Source organism: Mastomys coucha, unplaced genomic scaffold (assembly GCF_008632895.1).
Source record: "Mastomys coucha isolate ucsf_1 unplaced genomic scaffold, UCSF_Mcou_1 pScaffold9, whole genome shotgun sequence".
Lineage (NCBI taxonomy): Eukaryota > Metazoa > Chordata > Mammalia > Rodentia > Muridae > Mastomys > Mastomys coucha.
Genome location: NW_022196915.1, coordinates 44,890,814 through 44,911,589, shown reverse-complemented (window position 1 = coordinate 44,911,589; position 20,776 = coordinate 44,890,814). Strand labels below are relative to the sequence as shown.

At 45.2% G+C, this 20,776-nt stretch overlaps 2 long non-coding RNA genes across 2 annotated transcripts in view; one reads left to right on the top strand and one right to left on the bottom strand.

Annotated features, from left to right (window-relative positions):
• LOC116084487 overlaps positions 1-4,938 on the bottom strand; it is a 65,105-nt gene extending 60,167 nt beyond the window's left edge. The window contains exons 1-2 of the long non-coding RNA XR_004116129.1: positions 4,839-4,938; positions 4,282-4,420 (exon numbers count right to left, since the gene is read on the bottom strand). This is a non-coding gene — a long non-coding RNA (uncharacterized LOC116084487). The remainder of the gene's footprint in view (positions 1-4,281; positions 4,421-4,838) is intronic.
• Positions 4,939-5,063: 125 nt separating this feature from the next.
• On the top strand, positions 5,064-5,509 carry LOC116084486. Its single transcript, XR_004116128.1, has 2 exons — positions 5,064-5,127; positions 5,249-5,509. It is a non-coding gene; the product is annotated as an uncharacterized LOC116084486 (long non-coding RNA).
• Positions 5,510-20,776: the final 15,267 nt, after the last annotated feature.

Below are 20,776 nucleotides of genomic sequence, written 5' to 3'. Positions count from 1 at the left end.
TAGCTGAGTAGTACTCCATTGTGTAGATGTACCACAATTTCTGTATCCACCCCTCTGTTGAGGGACATTTCCAGGTTCTGGCTATTATAAATAAGGCTGATATGAACATGGTGGAACATGTGTCCTTCTTACATGTTGCAGTATCTTTTGGGTATATGCCCAGGAGTGGTATAGCTGGGTCCTCCGGTAGAACTATGTCCAATTTCCGGAGGAACCGCCAAACTGATTTGCAAATCATATTCTTAACTTACATCTATCTCTACTGTTCCTAGCTACTGAGGCATGTACAGGGACTATGTATGGGGACTTGGCAAAGAGAAGGGAGGACTGCGATCCTGGTTAGTTATTAAGATTCCATCAACAGACCATTGCTCAGGGAACCTAGAAGTGAATACAGGATGTCTTTGGTTTCTGACTTAGGCAAGATGGAAAGTGTTAGGAAGACAGACAGATTGAAGAGAAGGCTTGCGGGGGGTGGGGGGGTTGATTCACTCCCATGAACGTAACAGGAAGCAAGTAAGAAGATGGTGGTGACAGACAGGGTCTTTACCACACATTTTAAATTACTTAAATGGAAACGATTTAGATGTAAGATATTGCCTTTCCAACAGGAATAAAGACTACTATCTGATGTTTAATGATTTGCATTAATACTCGTATTTGAGGGTGTGATGATTTAAATAGGAATAGCCCCCATGGGCTCATATAGTTGAATGCTTAGTCATTAAGGGATAGTGAACTTGACAAGGATTAGGAGGTGTGGTCTTGTTGGAGGAAGTGTGTCACTGGGGGATGTGCTTTGGGTTTTCAAATGCTCAAACCACGTCCAGTGTCTTATTCTTCCTGCTGCCTGCCAATTTGGATGTCAAACTCTCAGCTCCCTCTCCAGGACCATGTCTGCTCGCACACTACCATGTTTCCTGCCATGACAACAATGGACCAAACCTCTGAATGTAAGCAAGACCCCACTAAGGGCTTTCTTTTCTAAGTATTACCATAATGATGGTGTCTCTTCACAGCAATAGAACTCTAAGGCAGAGGGTACGGCCTTTACCCATACTCATCACCTGATCCTCACAGTGACCCAAAGAAACACATCCAGACCCAAGTCGCACAAGCAAGGAAAGCCAGAGTCTCAAAAGCTCACCTCACAGTTGCATGTCAAAGTCAGACTTGAAACCCAGGTTCAAGAAAACCCGTGACCAAGAGGCTCCTTGGTTAGACCTCACCTGCATCAGAGAGCCGTGTGTAACATTATTAAATGATTTAAACTAGAATCTTAGGAGAAAGGAATTAGACAAAACTTCTTAAACTTCTCTTAAGAAGCAAACATATCCTTACTATTCTCCATTTCAAACAAAAATAAACTTTTTTTTTATTGGTAGTGTTGAATATGAAGGCTTAAAAGATGACAGAAATAGCCCAAAGGGGGCTAATTAATATTCCTGAGAGCAAAGTAAATTTATCTATAAGAGAAATCTTGAAGAAATCTGAGGGGAGAGTTAAGAATCAATTCCAAGCGCCCAGCTCCAATGCCTCATAACTGCCTATGACTCCAGCTCCAGGGGATCTACTGCCCTCTCCTGGACACTACAGGTACCTACATGTGGAGCACACAGATAAATCCATACATATACATAATTAAAAATAAAAAAATTTTAAATCTTTTAAAAGTGCCTACACTTGCAGCAAAGAGAGCACTGCAATTTTTATTGGAGAAAGCAAGGAAGTCAGATATGGGAGAATTTCTGAAAGTCACCAAAGCTTCTCTGACTGCATAAGAATAGAACCTGTCCATACTTTTAGAAAAATGTCTAATGCTGTATTAGAAAACCTAAAAGGTCCTTTAAAAACAATCCCAATGAGTATTCCCCCCAGTCTTTGTACCCCTAATATGTGTGCTATGAAAAAGTCACTGCCCCCAGTTAATCTACTGATCAGTGTTGCATTTTACACTGTCTCGATCTGTCATGAGACTCTCTAGGCTGACAAAAACGTAACGGACAGAGCTTGAATAGAAAACTCTTGCCTCTAGAGTACTATCTTTCTCCTTTTTTCCCTCATATTCTAATGGCTAGTTTTATATCAACTTAACAGAAGCTAGAGTCATTTGGGAGAGGAAACTTCAACTGAAAACCTGCTTCCATCAGACTTGCCTGTGGGTCCAGCCCATCATGGATGGTATCCCCACCCTGGCCTGGTGGTCCTAGGAATGCTTAGAAAGCAGGATGAACACACCATAAGCAGGAAGCAGCACTCTCCGAAGACCTCTGCATCAGCTCCTGCTTTCAGGTTCCTGCCCTGTTTTACTTTCTGCCTGGCTTTCCTCAGTGATGGACTGCGGGGTAGAATTAGAAGCTGAAATAAACCCTTTCCTCCACAAGTTGTTTTCAGTCATGGCTCTTAATCACAGGAATGGTGACTTTAGCTAAGATAGGCAGCTCTTGAGTCTACAGCTCAGTGCCAGGAACATTCCTGGGTACCACAGGTGTGGAAGTGTATACTGCCTGTGCCCCACACTTAGGAGTTTTATTAAATCCCTCACAGGATCTGATCTACCCTCCCCAGCTTCTCCCTACCCCTGCCACCCACCCCTAACAGGTGTCCTACAAATGGCACGTACACTAGGGCATCCTGCCCTAGTGAAACTAGGAGTCCACTTTGTGCAGAAAATAAAGACAGATGTTATTCAGACAACTCCACAAATATACAAAAAAAACATAGTTACAAAAGCTTTATAAAGAAAAGCTGCAGCCAGGCAATGGTGCAGGCCAAAGTTGTCCCTAGAGACTTAGAATGTTAAGGCAGAAGTTCAGACCTGCCTAAGCAATCTAGTGAGCAACCTTTCTCAGAAATAAAGTAAAAAGAGAGCTAGGACTGTAGGTCAGCAGGAGAGTACTTGCTTGAAATAGGTGAAGCCCTAGGGTCAAGCATAAAGGGACCAGAAAGGAAGAGAAAAGAGGAGGAGGGAAGGGCAGGGTAAGAGAGGAAGGAGAAGGGAGGAAGGGGCTACAGAATGGAGAAGACGACTCTTCTAGGGCAACCAATGGATCTGGCTTCCCTGTGGAGTTGTTTGAGTTTGCAAGAATGACAGGGTGAAAGAAATACAGACCATCTGCAACAATTCAGATGGAGAGAAATACAGAGTACTAGGCAGGGACCATAGGGACTAACATAGCCCCATGTAAGGGCCCTCAGGGGGTGGTGGCTGACAAAGGGGGATGTTAGGAAGGCAAGAAGTCTGTGCACATCTCCACAGGCCAGTGAGAGAGGTGCTCTTGGTTGGGCATTACAGTATTTGATTGATTAGGATGGAGGGGTTCTAAAAGGACTTAACAGGGGCCACTGGAAGAACAGTAAGATGATTCCAGTGGGAACTGGTGCCCCCTACCTGACTGCTGCAGTTCTTACTGTCCTTTTTAGTCAATAAGGCTACACACCCAGACCCACCCAGAAGGACATTGGAAATCACATCCCAGCCTGCCACCCATCCCTTCCAGCAGACATGTCAGTCCCCACACATCGGGTAACAACGTGCTGCCAAGCCAACGGGAGGAGGTAGAAAACCTTAACCAAGGTGCACATCAAACGTGTCTCTTCTAAGCAACCACACTAATTAATGCTAACATACAACATAACATTCCCGGAGGGCCAATGACATCAATGGTTAAGGTCTTAGTTCCTGTATATCTCGATAGTGAGACCTGTCAAAGAGCTCCAACATGCCTGACCCAGGGTTAACCATGGCTCCTTGACACTACTGTATGTCTCTCAATGTCTCTCAAGCCAACATCCTGTCTACAATTCTCCATGGACTAGACTCTCTTACAGCCAGAGTGGCAAGAAGATGGTCCCTATGTAAGAATATGAACAAGAGGAGGAGTAGCCTTCATACTGACCCACACACCCACTTTTCTCTCTCTAAGTCTTGTTTCTTACTGGCTTCCAGGCTCTTGCCTTCACTACCTGTCAGGATCCTACCACCCACACAGTGGCCAAAGAGGCCTCATCTAAAAGACAAATCTGTCCAGATACAAGCTAGAATTATCTCCCATTAAGTGTGTGTCCAAGCAGCTGGAGGCCAACATCTGGGGTATACTCTATCATCATCCCTGGGGACCAGGAAACATACAGATTCCAAGGCTACCCCAGCCTTACAGACAGGACCACAAAGCATATGGCCCAGAAATCTCTGCATTTAGCACTTTTTCCCCCTTTAAACAAGACGCTAAAGCATTCTTACCACTGGCATGGACTGTCTAGCGTCTGCTTTATGCTTACCTCTATGTGCTTTTGTCTGTGTGTTTTGAAGTGAAGAAGATTTTAATTGAACTAGCCTGGCACAGATAAAAGCTCCACTGTGTCTCTCTGTGGAGCCTGCCGTCCAACTCCTTCTCTCTTCTATACAGTGATATTCTTCCTTTGTGGAAAGCAAAATGGAGCTGGTCATCGGCTCGTGCCACTCTAAGAGACCGTGGAACACGCTTTGTGGAAGGGCTGTATGAATCATCGTAGGCAGAGCTAAAGATTCAACTCTAGCATTTTAACATACAAGCTCAGCCATGCCTGGGGTCTCATTGAAGACACTGTTATGAGAATTCTTTCCATGAAAAAACACTATGAGCCCATCAATGGTATGTTAAAGGAAAAAAGAAGACAGGGAGGGGGTGAGAACTAAATCAAAGGGCTGTTCTGCCGAGATCTGCCTTTTCACATTTTCCCACTTAATGATGGAGCTTTGTTCAACTCCATTCTGTAACTGCCCTGAAAATGCTTGCTTTTGATGCCAAATACTAAAATCTTATAACATTTTCACCCAAACTCAAATGCATGTGTACTTCTTGTCCTTTCGGAGAAAAGAAAGGAAGAAGGGTTGGAAAAATGATTGTATGAGTCCATTTTCCACCGCCATCACTAAACACGTGGGGCTGGTACTGCAGCACGGAAGTCACTTCACTTAGCTTACAATTACCACAACTGTATTGTGACATAGGGTGAGCAGCATCCGCCCTGAAGAATGAGACCTTGTGTTCCCATGGAGACAAATGGTTTCCGGGCAGAGGGTTCTCTCGGTGGTAGAGGCAAGGCCCTTTGCCTCAGTTTTACCAGTGTGGGTAGCCGTGGGAGGTAAGGCGGAGGAATCACTGGCTACAGACACACAGAGGTGCATTCTGGATTTATCGGCTGCCTTTGTGGGGAGCTTTAGCCATATGTTTTCCTGAGCCTTTGTTTTTCTGTGTCTCCCCAGACATTCTCCATACGCCTGTGAGAAGCAGAAGTGGAGCAGAAAGGGTCTGGGAATGCAGACATGGGTCCTGGGTTCCCGGAGTGAGGGCATGAGGCAGGGGAGTTGTTTGCTTCCACGGAGCCCTGTCCTGGGCAGAAAAAAAGTCATCGCTAAGCTCCTGCTCTGGGTGATGTTTCCCCTGACAGCTCCGTTCTCCTCACCTGTCTAAACTAAGTAAAGAGGATCCAATATCCACCTCGTGCTGATCTTTTCAGCAGATACTCAAAGGATAAAGCCAGAGTAATTTATTATTCTTCTTTTAATCCCACAGAGTGCACTGAGAACTTTCAAACAGTAAGACATTCTTCTGAGAAAAGAGCCCCTCTTATCAGCTTGGCCCTGTCCAAAATAACGATGACTTCACGCTGGCCGGGGCATCAGGATGTATTTGTCCCCCGTCAATAACTAATGCTTGGGATTGCATTTCACTTCTGCAGAGGGTGAATCTGGACAGCATGATAAGCTGCCCTTCTTAAAAGTGCCCCCACAACAGCCCACCTCCCTGTTTAATTGTGCTCCCTACCTCTCCCTGAAGAGGAGGAGACAGCCCAGCCTCCCTCCACTTCTCTTGGCTCAGCATTCAGGAGAAGCACTTCAGAGAAAAAAAAAAAAAAAAAAAAAAAAAAAAAAACACAGACAGGCAGTTTGTTTCTTTAGAAGTTGTTTCTTTTATAAGGTATAATATCTAGGTACCTGTCACAAACCTCATGAGCAAAAACTTTAAGTTACTCTCAAGCTGAATTTGAAGTACAATTTTTAGCGAGAGCAGTGATGATGTGTCTGTTCCAGACACAATTAGAGCTGGCTGTTGCCATAAACGGTCCACAGAACCCTAAGGATTTGCCATGCTGCAGACTGGACACCAAGGCAAACCAGCAATTTAGCTCGTGCCTGTTTTCCTAAGTACTTGGGGGTGGTTAAATAGCATGAAGTATTCAGGAAGTCTTTTCTCACTAAGTAAATGACCTAGGGCTTCCCAGCATCAGCATTTATACACACACACAAACACATGTGCACACACACATACACACAAGCACACATGCACACATACATACAAGAACACAAACAAGCATGTTTGTACCACACACATACACACATGCATGATAATCATATCTATTTATCCAAGCTGTGTTTAAATATACCCACATGCAGTCTAAGCTAAGAGGGCAGGAAAGTTGGTTTTCTCATCATTATGCTCCTTGAAAATATTGGGTTCACATTTACTAATGTGTTTACTTCCAATTATAGTTCTCGATTTCTGAATTTACTCACTGTCTTAGTCAGGGTTTCTATTCCTGCACAAACATCATGACCAAGAAGCATGTTGGGGAGGAAAGGGTTTATTCAACTTACTTCCACATTGCTGTTGATCACCAAGGAAGTCAGGACTGGAACTCAAGCAGGTCAGGAAGCAGGAGCTGAAGCAGAGGCCATGGAGGGATGTTTCTTACTGGCTTGCTTCCCCTGGCTTGCTCAGCCTGCTCTCTTATAGAACCCAAGACTTCCAGCCCAGGGATGGCACCACCCACAAGGGGCCCTACCCCCTTGATCACTAATTGAGAAAATGCCTCACAGCTGGATCTCATGGAGGCACTTCCCCAGCTGAAGCTCCCTTCTCTGTGATAACTCCAGCCTGTGTCAAGTTGACACACAAAACCAGCCAGTACACTCACTAAGCAGTGTCTACTTAGCCTACTGTGTTCCAGAAACACTGTGAAGCATCAAATATAGAGCTCTTCTAGAGTGTCACTTGGGACAGCAAATATTTTCATCTTATAAATGAATATCTAGGCATATTCTCACCAAAGAGAGGGTATTAAAGGTTAGTAGAGAGGTTCAGTAATTCCCTCCTTTGGGGCTAGAACAATGGCTCAGAAATTAAGGGTACTGACTGCTCTTCCAGAAGGCCTGGGTTTGATTTCCATCACCCACATGGTGGCACACAACCACCTGTAACTCCAATCTCATGGGATCTGATGCCCTCTTCTGACCTCTGCAAGTATTATACTCATGTACCACTCAGACAAGCATGCAGGCAAAACACCTGAACACATAAAATAGTAAAATATAATACTTTTTAATTTAAAAAAGGAATTCCCAACTTCATACATAACCTAAGTTTATACTGCTACCACATTAAAAAGTGAATCCTGGTCTCTAAATCACTCCATCCTCCTCTGCAATCATATGGCACCGAATGACCGCCATATTATCACAAAGGTCCCAATGACTTGGAATGGAGCTCAAAAATCCCTGTGACCCAGTGACATCACACAGTGCCAGCAAACCTACTGTGCTACAAACCACATGAAACGACAACATGTACTAGCCACATGCCTACTGGAGAGTAACACCTTGGCCTGTGCATTTTCTGGACTGTATTCCCCATTGCTTTTGTAGCCTGTGTCCCTTCTACTTATGAACATGCCACTTAGTCATGAAATAGGTGGGTCCCAAAAGCCACTGACTATGGAAGAAGACAGTGTCATGCACACTGCAGAAAGACAAAGGTAGAAGGGGGCAGATGACAATGATGGTTCTGACATTCTGCTGGACTTTACACCCCAGGTGTCTCTCCCTCTCACTTCTCATACTTTGCTCTGGAAGGGGTTTGTACATGAAGACTTCTTAAATGAGTAGTCACTTAATGAGTGGAAGAAGATCATTGCAGTCTATTAGAAGCCATCTTGCCAGGCTTGGGCATCTAGGAAGGCTCCTGGAGGGAGCCATGTGGTGACTACATGTAAGATGAGTCTGATATAAGTAGCCATGAAGGAGAACCATCACATGCAAACTGAGGAGTAATGCAGAGAAACAGAGAACTGCAGAGTCCAGAATGGAGGATGGGGTGAGGCCAGTGGAAGACAGAGCTGGAGGCACCGGGGGAAACTGCCCCCATTCAGAGCGCATCCACACAGCCTTACCAGCTAGTGGGACTTCTCCATCTTCTCTTCTTCCCCCAAGGAATACCATGAAACAAAGTCCTTCTGGACACAGAAGATGGAGGAATTTTGTCAACTGTCCTAACATCTATGCACAGTCCTTCAGTAACCTGCCACAAGGCCATCTCACACAGAGCAAGCGTGGGTCTTTGGCCTGATGACATTTTATTATTCCAGAAAAACGTACTTACCTCTCCTCCTCTCACCTTCTCCTTAGCTCTACACAACCCATGTTCTTGGGCAGAAAAGCTTCCACAGAGGCCCTGCCCCAGAGGGAACTCCCTGCTTGGCACTCGATGCTCTTGATTGCCCAACCTGGGGGCGGAATGTCAGCCTCTGGACTCACCTGTTTTTAGGACTGAAACCCAGGAAACACACTTTAGTACTGCATTAGTCATAGGCAGTGGGGCACAAGCTGGAGACAAAGATGCACACTCTGTCCTGAAGCAGCCTAAAGCATTCTTCCAGAGACTTCCACTTGGGAAACAGGGGTTCTTAACTTTACTACAGAGAAGAATTTCAAAATGAGCCAGTATTAAGATTTTAACAAAAATGGAGGCAGTGTTCAAGGAAGGAGTGCAATATACCCACATGTAGGTGTGGACTCTCAACAGACTCATGCTAAAGTTTATCAAAAGCTGTGTATGGGCCTTTGAAGCTTTTGAAGTTATATTGCGCAAAAGGTATCTAAAGACAGACCCTCTGCCTATTTCTTTTGCCCCTTTTGATGTGGTATTAGTGGGTGGACTGTGGAGGTACCTGGATAAGATTGCAGTCTGGTCAAATAAAACCATGGGGGCCAGGGAGTAGGCTCAGCAGGCAAAAGTGCTTGTCACCAAGTTTCGCAGCCTGAGTTTGGAACCCACATGGTAGAAGGAGAGAACTGACTTCCACCATTTCTCCTCTGACCTACATGCACACTCACACACACACACACACACACACACACACTGTGGTACGCACACACAGGAGCACACATGTGCATTAACTAGAAATAAATATTTTTACAAATGTGGGTCGCAAGAGTTGTTTAAGAGAGTAGAAACATGTATTTTATTTTAAATGGTATTTCCTGGGAAATTCCTAGGAAATTATAGGTTTATAGCTGAGAAAGGAGAAAGGCTTAGGCATTAAGCATGGTCTATGTCTATTTTAATAATTATTCTTATTTGAAATAGTTCCATATCTAAGAATCACCCACTGCGTCTATGCAGGCAACCTTCACCGCAAATATTGTTAACTGTGTTGTAACTCTTGACTCTCTGCATGCAAGAGGCTTCAATGATGCTCCAGGATGAAGGGTCTTTTCCCCTTATCACATTCTCTACTTTTTTTTCTTTCTACCCTGACCCAGGATGAATAGAGAAAGCCACCCTTCCTTGCCCTATGTCCGGTGGAAGGACATCCAAAAATGGATGAACCTTGGAAGAACCCTGGACTGGTCCAGCTTCTTATGCCCTGCCCAAGAGGAGAGTTAGGCTCCTTTATCCTTCTGCCTCCTAATTATTACTAGCTTTTTGCCCATCCCACTACAACCCACAGGACTGAGTGATGGGGCAGGTCTTTTTCAGGGGCCTTGAATCCACTTGCTCAGCCTGCACCATTGCAAGGGTATGCCCAGAAACTCAGCGCCATAAAGCCAATAAAGTCTGTGCCATCAAAAGCAAATCAAAACATATGGTATCCAGCAACAGAGCCGGCAGGATCAGCCTGACCACGGAGGCAAGCATTTCGCAGAAGCACTAGCAGAGAGAGACACTTGAGAAGGGGCCAGGAGGAGTGAATTCTATGAGCCTCTTGCTGCTGTCAGAGCAAATTGTCACCCCTGCTACCCCCACCACAATAGCTGCCCCCTCCAAGCATGGCATAAAAGCCCCACAGCTGTGGAGCACCAGCCCAGCCTGTGTGGTCACAAATGCCAAAATGTGCAGCCCAGAGGCGGTAGGACAATACAGGTACCACCCAGCTGCCAGCTGCAAGACTGTGCCAAGCTGATGATGTCGCCATCTGATGCGTGCCAATTTCCTTGTGCCGCCATAGTCATGTTTAGGAAATGCTAGCCTTGTGTCTGAAGAATGATAAAGTCTCCAGGATACGGAAGATACTTATCTAGTGGTGCCCCCCCCCCACTGGGGGACAGGGGATGGGGACAGACATTGCATAGGAAGAAGAAACGCAGAAGGGGATAGAGAAGCTCACACACATCATCAGGAGCTCCTGCAGAAAAGACATGAAAATGGGCCTGCAACCAACTCAGCCAGGACTTCCCACCAATGCTCAAGACCCTTCTTTTACAGCCAGTCTCGCTGTGCCACCCCAGGCTCCAGTCCCAGGACATTTCCTCTTCCATAGACTGTTTCCTCAGAAACAGTTAGTCCCTGCTTCTGAGGCCATGGCACCTCATGTCCTTGGAACCACAGCTCTGATGCTAGCAACCATATTGCTAGAAGGTTGAGAGCGTGTAGATGTGTGAGTTCCTGGTAGCTCTTTTCAGGATCCTGTAGAGGACAGCTCCAGACAGACACGGCTGTCCTGTAACCAACAGTTCAGGTTTGTGTAGTTAGTCTTGGAAGCCTCCTTTTTAACTATTTTCCCTCAAGCTCAGGCTAATCCTTCCAGAAGAACTGCTATCACATGGGAACAAAGGTGGGCGGGCTGCCTCCTTCCGTACTCTTACAAGAGCATTCTAAACGACATTATCACCCAAAAGATAGGCATCCTTAGGCCATGTGAAAGCTACTTTGCCTATACAAAGCCCTGTAAGAACTGGATTCACCAGGCAGGATAACATCACATCAGACAGACAGTAAACAGGGCTTCAGGAAAGCTGCAGGCATGTGCAGTAAGACCTATCCACACAGAAGCCTCTGAGCATGGGAGAGAAGAGGAGCAAGCAAACAAGCTCACAAGTTATTTAGGGGGGAGGGGGGCAACAGAAGGCATCTGTCATGGGGCTGGGGTATGCCCAATGGGGAGACCTTCAAATGCAAAAGCAGCGAGCTAAACTCTAACCTTTGTGAGTTACTCGTCACTAAGCTAGGATGAAGAACCCCCGTTCAAAGAGCATGCTCACTTCCTTTCCCAGAAGTCCTATATTTAATTTATGAAGTCACTTTAGCTCTCTGTTTCTGCTGAACCCTGAGCTAGACCGGGGAGGTAGGGGGGGGTGAGGGGGCAGGGGGAGGATGGGAACCCCTGGAAAGGAGGGAGGGAAGGTGACTTTTCTGCTGGTAGCTTTCTCATTGCTGGTTTCCTGTTTGTTTCTCAAAGTCTAAGCTAATAAGTAGGGCATAGCATAGCTGGAAAAAATCAAACAGGCCCTGAGGGAAAGTCCAGAAGAGATAGGACAGCCAGTGCTGGGACAACCCAAGAGGAATAACCAAGCTGGCCTGAGACCCAGAAATTTCAGCATCTGCTGTCCTAATAAACCCCCGGTCAAAGGTGTTTTCAGACTAACGATCTAAGCACCCAGCAGTCACACACTTGGGCGCCATGCTTGCCCCAGGCTTGACCTTGCTGCATCTTCCTGCGAGCAACTCATAGTGTCACTTTTTGGACTGTCCACACCGCAGATGCCATGTCAGCGGGAGGAGTGGGTGTGGACTCTGTCATCTGCAAAGGCCTGGCAAGTCAGGGACGTGGCTGCTGTGACCAACAGCAGCCTTGCTCTTCGCTTTGTAAAAATCAGAATGATTCTTGGTAATATGAGTGTCTATATGAATATGAGGTAAAGACTTAGGATCCATGCAAGGGAGCGACCTACAAAGTCACTGTTGTTTAATCACAGAAAACACAAGAATGATTGTAACGTTCACAGAGCACATTTAGGATTCATCCAGGTCCACACAGCATGGTTTTAAAAACAGTCCCATGGATCTGAAAGGAGCCTAGTTTTTGACCATTGGCCATTCCTTCGAGTATTTCTCTACTTGTGAAATCACATTCCTGTTCTCACTGGAGCATTGACACAGAGGCATTTTATAGACACATTGCAGAAAACATGCGAAACAGGTGAGAGAAACTGTCAGAGGGGCCCGATGCCATTGTCTTTGAGAGAGGTCAGATTTTCCATGCGCTGAGGGCTGACGAGCCATGCCTGCTGCATTCTATCCCAGTGTGACATGTTTCTAATGTTACACCATGGGAGGTGTCCTGCAACCCAACACCAGACTCTCTCTCATATGCACTCCAGACAAGACTTGCAGGGTGAACTTCAGAAGTCCTGAGTTGACTTTCTGAGCTTCACAAAGAATGCCAGGGCAACTTTACTTCTTCCCAGAGTGGTAGAAGAGCAAGAGCTGTCTTCCTAAGGGTCCCCTCATGGAATCTAATGTTTTATGGTCTTAAAAAAAAATAACACCAAAACACAGCGATAGACAAATTATTACAGATTTTGATGGTAGTGGTAGTGGTGTTTTGGGGGTTGGGGTTGTTGTTGTTGTTTATTTAGTTCATTGGTTGGTCATTGTTTTTGTTTTGTGACAGGGTCTCATTATGTAGGTCTGGCTTTCCTGGAATGCACTTATGTAGACCAGGCTAACCTTGAATGCACCAAGATCTCCTGTCCTTCTGCCCTTGCCCAAGTGCTGGAACTAAAGGTTTGAGCAGCCACACCCAGCTTCCTTTTTTTTTTTTTTTTCATTTTTTTAAGTAAGTATTCTTATGTGTTTACAGGATGGGGCTGTATATACAGGAAATGAAACTGATTTGAGGAAGGCTCCAAAAGCTTGTGCTAAGACACTGTGCACAGACAAATCAGCAAAAAGGCTGGGTCACTGCCGGGAACAGACAGAGCAGCAGCAGCTTCTGGAACCAGTCTCAGCGGAGGCTGGAACTTACCAGAAGGAGTTCTCAGTGCTCCCCAAGGGATCCAAACATCAGGGCTGAGTTTGAATCACAAACCATACAGCAGTAGCATGTCTCGACTTTCTTACATCTCTCCAACCCATTCAGCCCTTAGACTTCAAAAAGGTCCAGAGTCAGCAGCCTATATCTTGTCAATCAGAAGAGAAACCCACTAGAAAGAGGCACTAGGTTGTGGACAAGGGTTACCAGATACTATCTAACCCACAAGAGCATATTCAAGGCCCAGGAGAATAGCAGAGTGATGGGATGAGTTGGTTGGGAGGAAAGGGCTTATTTTTCTAAATGAAAGATGAAAACCCAGAAGTACAGGTAGGCAGGCAGGCAGGCCAGGGAGAAGAAGCCTTCTATAAACAGGGACAAGAGACCGTCTCCTTGCTCTCTTCCCCCATAGCAAAGGCTGCCAGTGGCAATCCCAGGAGGTTCCTGGCCAGCAAAAGCCTGTGCCTCTCTACCTCCACTGTAATTAAGGAAAGTGTTTGGAAAAAGATGAGATTTAGCAAAAATGATTAGGGCTGAGTTCACAGAGTCATTGGCTACAGGAAAATTGATTAAAAGGGGGTTGGGGGGAGGAGGTAATGAGCCAAGCATTGACTGCAGCAAAAGCATTCAGCATCCCTAGAGGGATCAAGTGCCAAGAACTTTCTCACTCTTCCTGTAGATCTCTGGGGTCACCTGTCTCTTTTGCTTCCCAAATCTTCACTTTCTCCATAGAAGAGATTTGACAGAGCTAGGCTGCATGACAGTATAGGTAATGTCCATAGGAGGTTCTTGAGGTCATCATTCATTCTTCCTGTGGCAATTATTGATTGCCTACTGTCTGCCGAATGAACACAGGTAGGTAGATCCAGGGAGTCTTCCATTCAGGATCACGAATGTTAACAGGTTCTTTCAAGGAGAGTATGTCCTTTTTGTCATTCTTGTTGTTTAGATTTTGATTCATACAAATTCCACGTGTGGAGAAGCTGAGAGGTTGCTCTTTGTCCATTTCCAAGGGCTGCACTGGATCCATAGTGATGGCTGTACCAGAAAGCACATCAGAAAAAAGCCCAGCCCCTCAGCCCCGCCCAGTCCCTCAGCCCCTCCCTGCCCCGAAGCTCCGAAGCTACACTTTAACAATACCTGCAGGTGGTCCTGTGCCCACAGGACTGAAGACTCAGTGGCTTTTGCTGGTGGTTCTGATATTGCCATGCATCAGAATTGCCCCAAACAATGAACCAGATAGGAATTTTTACCCCAGGAATTCAGAGAATCTTGGATGGGGCCTGGAAGTCTGAAAGGCAGAGTTTCTCCCATTTCAGGCATCACGCTTTGACAACTGCTGGTCCAGACACACACACCCACACATCCACATACACATACAATGCGACAGAGTTTCACTTAAACCTATGGATGAAGATAAATTATTAATCTTCTGCCCCAGCCCTTGTACTTGAGCCATTCCTACCATAGGTCCTGTCTTAACTGTCGACTTAACTTTCTCACATCAGGATGAAATTGAGATTAGCTAAGGAAAAAATTCCTTAAAAGTCACATTGAATCTCTTAAAGTTTTCTAAAAACATAGAAACAAAAGGACAATTTATTAATAATATGTGGGTATCTAAGTCAAGAAGCAAGAAGATCTCTTTGAGTTTCAGGTCAGCCTGGTCTATATAGTAATACTCTGTCTCAGATAGATTGGATGGGTGGATGGGTAGATGGAAAGACAGACAGAAAAAAGGTAGACTGGCAGGCAGACAGTTGAACCAAGAGAGATACTTCAGGCAGGAGTGCCGGTCTCTCTTGATCTTTAGCTCCCTCTCTCCCTTTTATCTATCTATCTATCTATCTATCTACCTATCTATCTATCTATTTATTGGGGGAAAAGTTTACAGCCAGGGTGTGCATGTGGATGTCAAAGGACCACCCATGAGTGTTAGTTCTGTCTCTTAACCATCCTAGGGACAAAACTCAAACATCAGGCTTGATAGCAAGCATCTGCCCACTTAACCATACATAGGCCCCTTCTTTCTTTTCCTCCTCTTTGTGGTATGATCTCCCAATGTAGCCCAGGTTGCCTCAAGCTCCTGCCTCCCAAATACTGGATTGCAGATGAGTGCCACAGGTCCACTCTATGCCTCATCTTAACCTGACCTGGGCAAGGACAAACAGGGACCTGTCTTCAGAAACACCTTTCTACTGTGTGTCCACAGGGCGTACCCATCAGAACTGCCTTTCATCTCTCCATTCTTGCTTTAACCTCAGGTTCCTATACAGAGCTGTGCCTGTGCTCAGTGTTAGGGCTGTACGTGAGTAAGTCTCTCACATCCCACCTAGAGTGTACACCAACTGAAAATCGGCCAGGAATTCTTTTGGGACACGCTTAGAAGCCTGCTCACAAACAGACCTGGATATCGCAGTCCCTGGCGAGGCTGTTAGCCCAATGTTTCCACCCTTGGCTTCCTGGAACTCATTTCCTCTATTCAGTATGGACGCAGAAAAGTGTTCACGTCATAAGCTAGTTGGTCTTCATGCTACTTCTGCCATCAGCAAACATGGGTGGAAGAGCTTTGGACTCCTCCTTCTCTTCCTCTGTCCCTGTATAGGGCTCCATGCAGACAGGTCTCCCGTGTGTTTAATCTTACTTTTACTATTGTTAGCACGATAGAACTAAATGCATTTCTTCTTGAAGACTTCTAAGGTGCTACTGACTTCTTTCTTTCTGTCTGATCAGCAAGTGTTAGTGAAGCTTCAGAAGCCTCAGCAGCTTCAGAAATAAGGGCAGAGAAGGCTGGTTCCTGCCAATTTTCCTTGGTGCGCTGTTCTTTCCTGCTCGTCTCTAGGGCCTGTTCTGTGGTGCCTTGTTTTGTTTTCTGGCGTTGCCCTGAGCTTCGGAGTCCCATCCTGATGATCAATACACAGGATCAATACTAGAAACAAATTTCCAATGTTTATCCTTACCTGGTCAAGCTTACAGTCTTTATCCTGTGTCTAAAACAAGCAAACAACAAAAACAAAAATTAAAATAAAAAACAAAACTACAACAAACAAAATCAAGTAAGTATCCCCCAGGACTATAACTCCAAGCTACTTCAAACACTAAATACCCAGGCGGAAAGAAGATCTAATATTACAAGGACACCCTGTGTTACATGTCTACCTCCTCCAGGTGTAGCTGCCCCAACCCCAACACCATGCAGCCAGCCACCTCCATGCTTCACATATTCTGGAAACTTCCTTACAATCACGTGGGTTGGCTCGAAACCTCAGAAATTAGTCTGAAACAGCCCTATAAAGTAGCACCTGGCTGGTGTCACAGAGCTAATGAAAGTCAGCGCGTCAACACGCTGTCTGCTTCTTTGTGCCTCTCCCTTCTTTGTGGGTGCTGTTTGGTTTCATGGAAACCAGTGTGCAGAGGCAAACAGCTGTTCAAGTCCCCTCAGCCTCTACCCATGCTCCTCTTGAGCTATATGAAGCCTGTGAGCAAACCCCTTCCATTTCTGAAACCCTCCAGAAGCATTCCCCGAATTCCAGCAATGCTGGGGTCAAAAAATAGACTGTTTAGGACAAGAGCCTCCCAGCCCGACACCACCAATGATGCAGAATCCTTTCTACTTGTTGAGGTTAATTAGACATCTTGAGTCAGGGTAGCCCTGAAAAGCTGAAAATTAAAATATAAAGTCTCAGAAAATGAAAGAGGTAGGCAGAACCCACTAAGGATTCTTGAGATGAGTTGCAGGGGGCAGGGGGTATTCAGGCTTTGTGTGTATGTGTGTGGCTAAGCACTTTCCCAGTAGGGCTGGCACCCTCAAGGCACAGAGGACTAGGCCTGGGGTCTTTCAAACCCTTGGCTGGTTGGCATGATGCCAGTAACTAGAAAGTTTCCCCCTTAGATACAAATTACCCTGGGCTGAACCTGACCTCACCAGGAGGGAGGGCAGAAAGCTAACTCAAGGGAAGGAATGTAAAAGCCGAATTCAGAAGCTGAGCTGCCTGAGCTCTACCAGCTTTCCCTACCTCCTCTGTGTCCCACGCCTTCTCTTAAAGCCTTTCAGGACACTCTTGGGGAACAAGCAGCCCCAGACAGAGGTGCAGGGCTCCCAAGCCCCTGATAGCCACTGAAGATGAGGTGAGGTCAGGGTATCCCTGTCTTTCTAAAGAAAAAAAAAAAGGTTGCTGAGGATAGAAGAATGGGGACCTTGTTGTGAATCAGGGCAAAGGTAGGAAAATAGTTCCCAGCAGGCAATAAACAATGCAAAAATAATAACACCATCTCAGTATGGGGAAGGTAGGGATACGGGAAGAAAGATGCTATTAAACTGACTGGGAAGCCAACAGAAGCCAAGCAAAACTTTGTTGTCTTGATGGACAAGAAAGTAGATGGTGGAGGCATCCCTGACAGCTCCAGGAGACCGGCTCATCTGCATCCTCAGGTGCAGACTAGCGTTCCTGCTGCGCCCTACTGCCAACAGCAGTGACTGCGCATACCTCTGTTACCATCAACAGTTCTTTATCCATCAAACATCAGGGACTGTCTGCCTATCACCGGGTCTCTCCCTGCCTTGGGCCAGGTCGTTCTAAAACTCTGTTGTGAACATGGATCCCAGCCTCCCAGAACATTTTTTCAACAGTGCAACTAAAAATTATGCCAGTGTAGCAGACTTTGGATTATATGAGACACAAGGCATGTGGGTGTATGTATGCACAGACATAAGTGTGTGTATATATGTATTGGCATACATCTAGATGCGGTTTTGTATGTGTGTCCATATGTGTGGCTGTGCATCTGTATATGGATATGTGTGTAGCATGTGCATACTTCTCTATGCCCATATGCTCTCATATGCATGCATGTCTAGGCCAGTAAGCTACGCATAGGTACATGTACCTGGTATACCCACAGCAAATTCTCCTTTCTCCTCATACACACGTTACATGCTCCAGTGTGATCTTTATGGAAGCTACGGGCACCTGCAAATGACTAGAGCACTTGCCAAGCAATCAGCCCAGCCCCACAGCGCAGAAACAAATACTCATGGTAAAGTCATTTGCTCCAGACTGTGTCTCTAATGGAAAAGCCAAAAGAACCTTGAGGTGGGCAGCCTGGGTGTATCCCCAGCCAGGAAATCTCATCAGATTGCTCCAGGGTTTCCTCAGCCTTCCCCCCAACTACTAACTGCATCACAGCCATCTGAAAATCGAATCCACAGGGTTCCTGGGTCTGTTTTGAATTTTTGTGTAATTGAAAAAAATGAAATAAATTCTTTAAAATTTGATTCTAATTTGCCCTTGCTTTTTATGGATTTTGTAACTAATCAACCATGATAGCACTTATTTCATTCTTCCCTTAAATCTGTGTAATATATATGTCCTTTATTTGTGAATAAAGATGATTGATAGCTATTTGGATTTGTAGAGATTGCCGATATTTAAATTCAGGTTGTTTATTTACTTTTTTATCTAATATGAATGAGGAGAAATAGAAACTATTTCGCTGGCCATCTAAACACACTGAGAAATACTCCTGAGATTTATGTACAGGCTTAGAAATAATTACAATGTATTTTTTGCTTCCATTTGTCTAGAATATTAGGATTTTCTTTTCTGGCCTGTTTGGAGAGTTGTAGAAGCCAAAAATTAAATAGAAGGAAAGTGTTTTCCATGGGCAAACCCACAAAACAGGAAGGCTAATGTCTGTGGACCTGCATGCAGGAGCACAAGTGTGAAACTTAAACACAATCCAGAAAAGACGCACCCGCCCTTTTCAACCCCATTGACACAAATGAGAAGAAAATGAAACTTTTTAAAAGTCACCATCAGGACAACTGGGGTGTCCTTCGTGACTGATTCTCAAATTTATCACACATGATACATGAGCACAAAAGGTGAACCAAATACAGGAAATTATGAAGGCTCACACTTTTCAGAGCAGAACTAACTCACATTGGTTCTCTCCTTTCTAATGCCAGGCTCAATGCTCAGCTGAAAGTCAGTGGCAGTGGCCGACAGTCCCACGGTTTAATGGCCTCCCTTCCCATCATCATCCCACACTCGGCAGTCTTGGTTGATTTCCTGTGTTCTCCTCTCTCCTCTGGTTCCTAGCTTTTTTTTTTTTTTCCTTCAGCTTTGGGAACATATCTAGAATCTTCAGTGAGAAAAACCTAAGGTCTTCGAACATGGACACAGCAGGTTTCTTTCTGCCTCTCTCAGGCAACTCATTTTCCATTCACAACAAATAATTTATAGCTAGAACTCAATGCCTGCTCAACCACGCTCATTGAAACCACGTGTGGATCCTGTTGTGGCTTCAGAAACAATCAGAAGTCATTTTCGTTCCCATTTCAAAGACCCAAACAGTAGCTTACATGTTTAATATGTAACCAAATTGTTTCAAAACTTCTGGAGGGGCTATACCTTTCTGTGTTTATAGATAAATTCTTTCTTGAATAGCAAACAGGAAAATCTGACATGGTCTCTTTCTACACATCCAGCACCCACCCTCACTGAACCATTAGAATTAATTTTTCAGCCTGAGTTACTCACAGCTTCTATATTATTCAAGCCCAGAGATAAGCCAGGTGTGTAATGTCATTGCTGATAGAATCCGTCCCTCCTGAGGTTGCCCATGAACTCTGCAGCAATTCTTTCCTTCACCATAGAGTCTCACCTCGACACACACTTAGTAAGAGGGATGATGTTCGATGACAGATGATGAGGGATGACAGAGCACTCGTCTGGACTGCAGATAGCCCAGAGTGCAATTGCCACCGCAAGGAATTCATGTCTTAAAGCCATGCCAGAAATATTAACTTTGTTGGGGAAAAGGCTTCCCAGAGTGAAAAATCTTCAAGGATGTACATATTAAAATATGGAGTCTCATAAATTATGTGTGTGGGGGGAAGGTTGTCTATGTACATAAACCAACTCACACATTTGCATCTATTTTCCTAAGTTTTAACTTACAATCAACTCTTTCTTTAAATAATAAAAGAGGTGCACATAGAGCCAACAGCCACCATTGTTAGAAGACTCTTGGCTATTGATAATATAATTATTAATCATTTAAAACTCTTTCTGTCAAGCTGGTGTAGTAAATAGCGCTGTGAGCTCAGCATCTCCCCTGGACGGCGCTAGTGGCTGCCCTACTGCTCTCTGCCCAGGAGACTTCTTACATGGCCTAGCTGCTAATGGCAGTGGCATGGGCTGGAGATGCTGTCTTACAGAGCAGTCTGGCTTGCTCCTGACTTTTCCAAGTCTTACTCTTCCTGGTGTTGCATGTGTTCAGCCTGTCACCTCTTTGTCCATCATTCTTTCTCATGTGACTGGTTGAAAGCCAATCAGGACAAAGGTTCAGGACGGTCCCCAATTCCATAAGACACTAGCTCTGATACAAACTAGCATCACTGGAAGGTTCCTTCTAAACAAATACTAGCAATCAGCTTTAAAGCCTTGGCATGTTTCTGACCTGCCAGGAAGAGCACACATGCTTCTACCCTTGCCCTCCAGCTTCTCTCTGTCCACTGCCTCTCACTGGTCAAAAATGCTAATGTCCTGAGGAAGAAGCCAGAGAAAAGATTTAGTGTTAAAGATTAAGATGGTTAAAGAATGCTCATAAAAGCCCTTTAAGCCCTTACTCCCACCCCATACCCTAAACACTACACCCTAAACACTACACTCTACACCCTGAGCCCCTCCTCCAACAC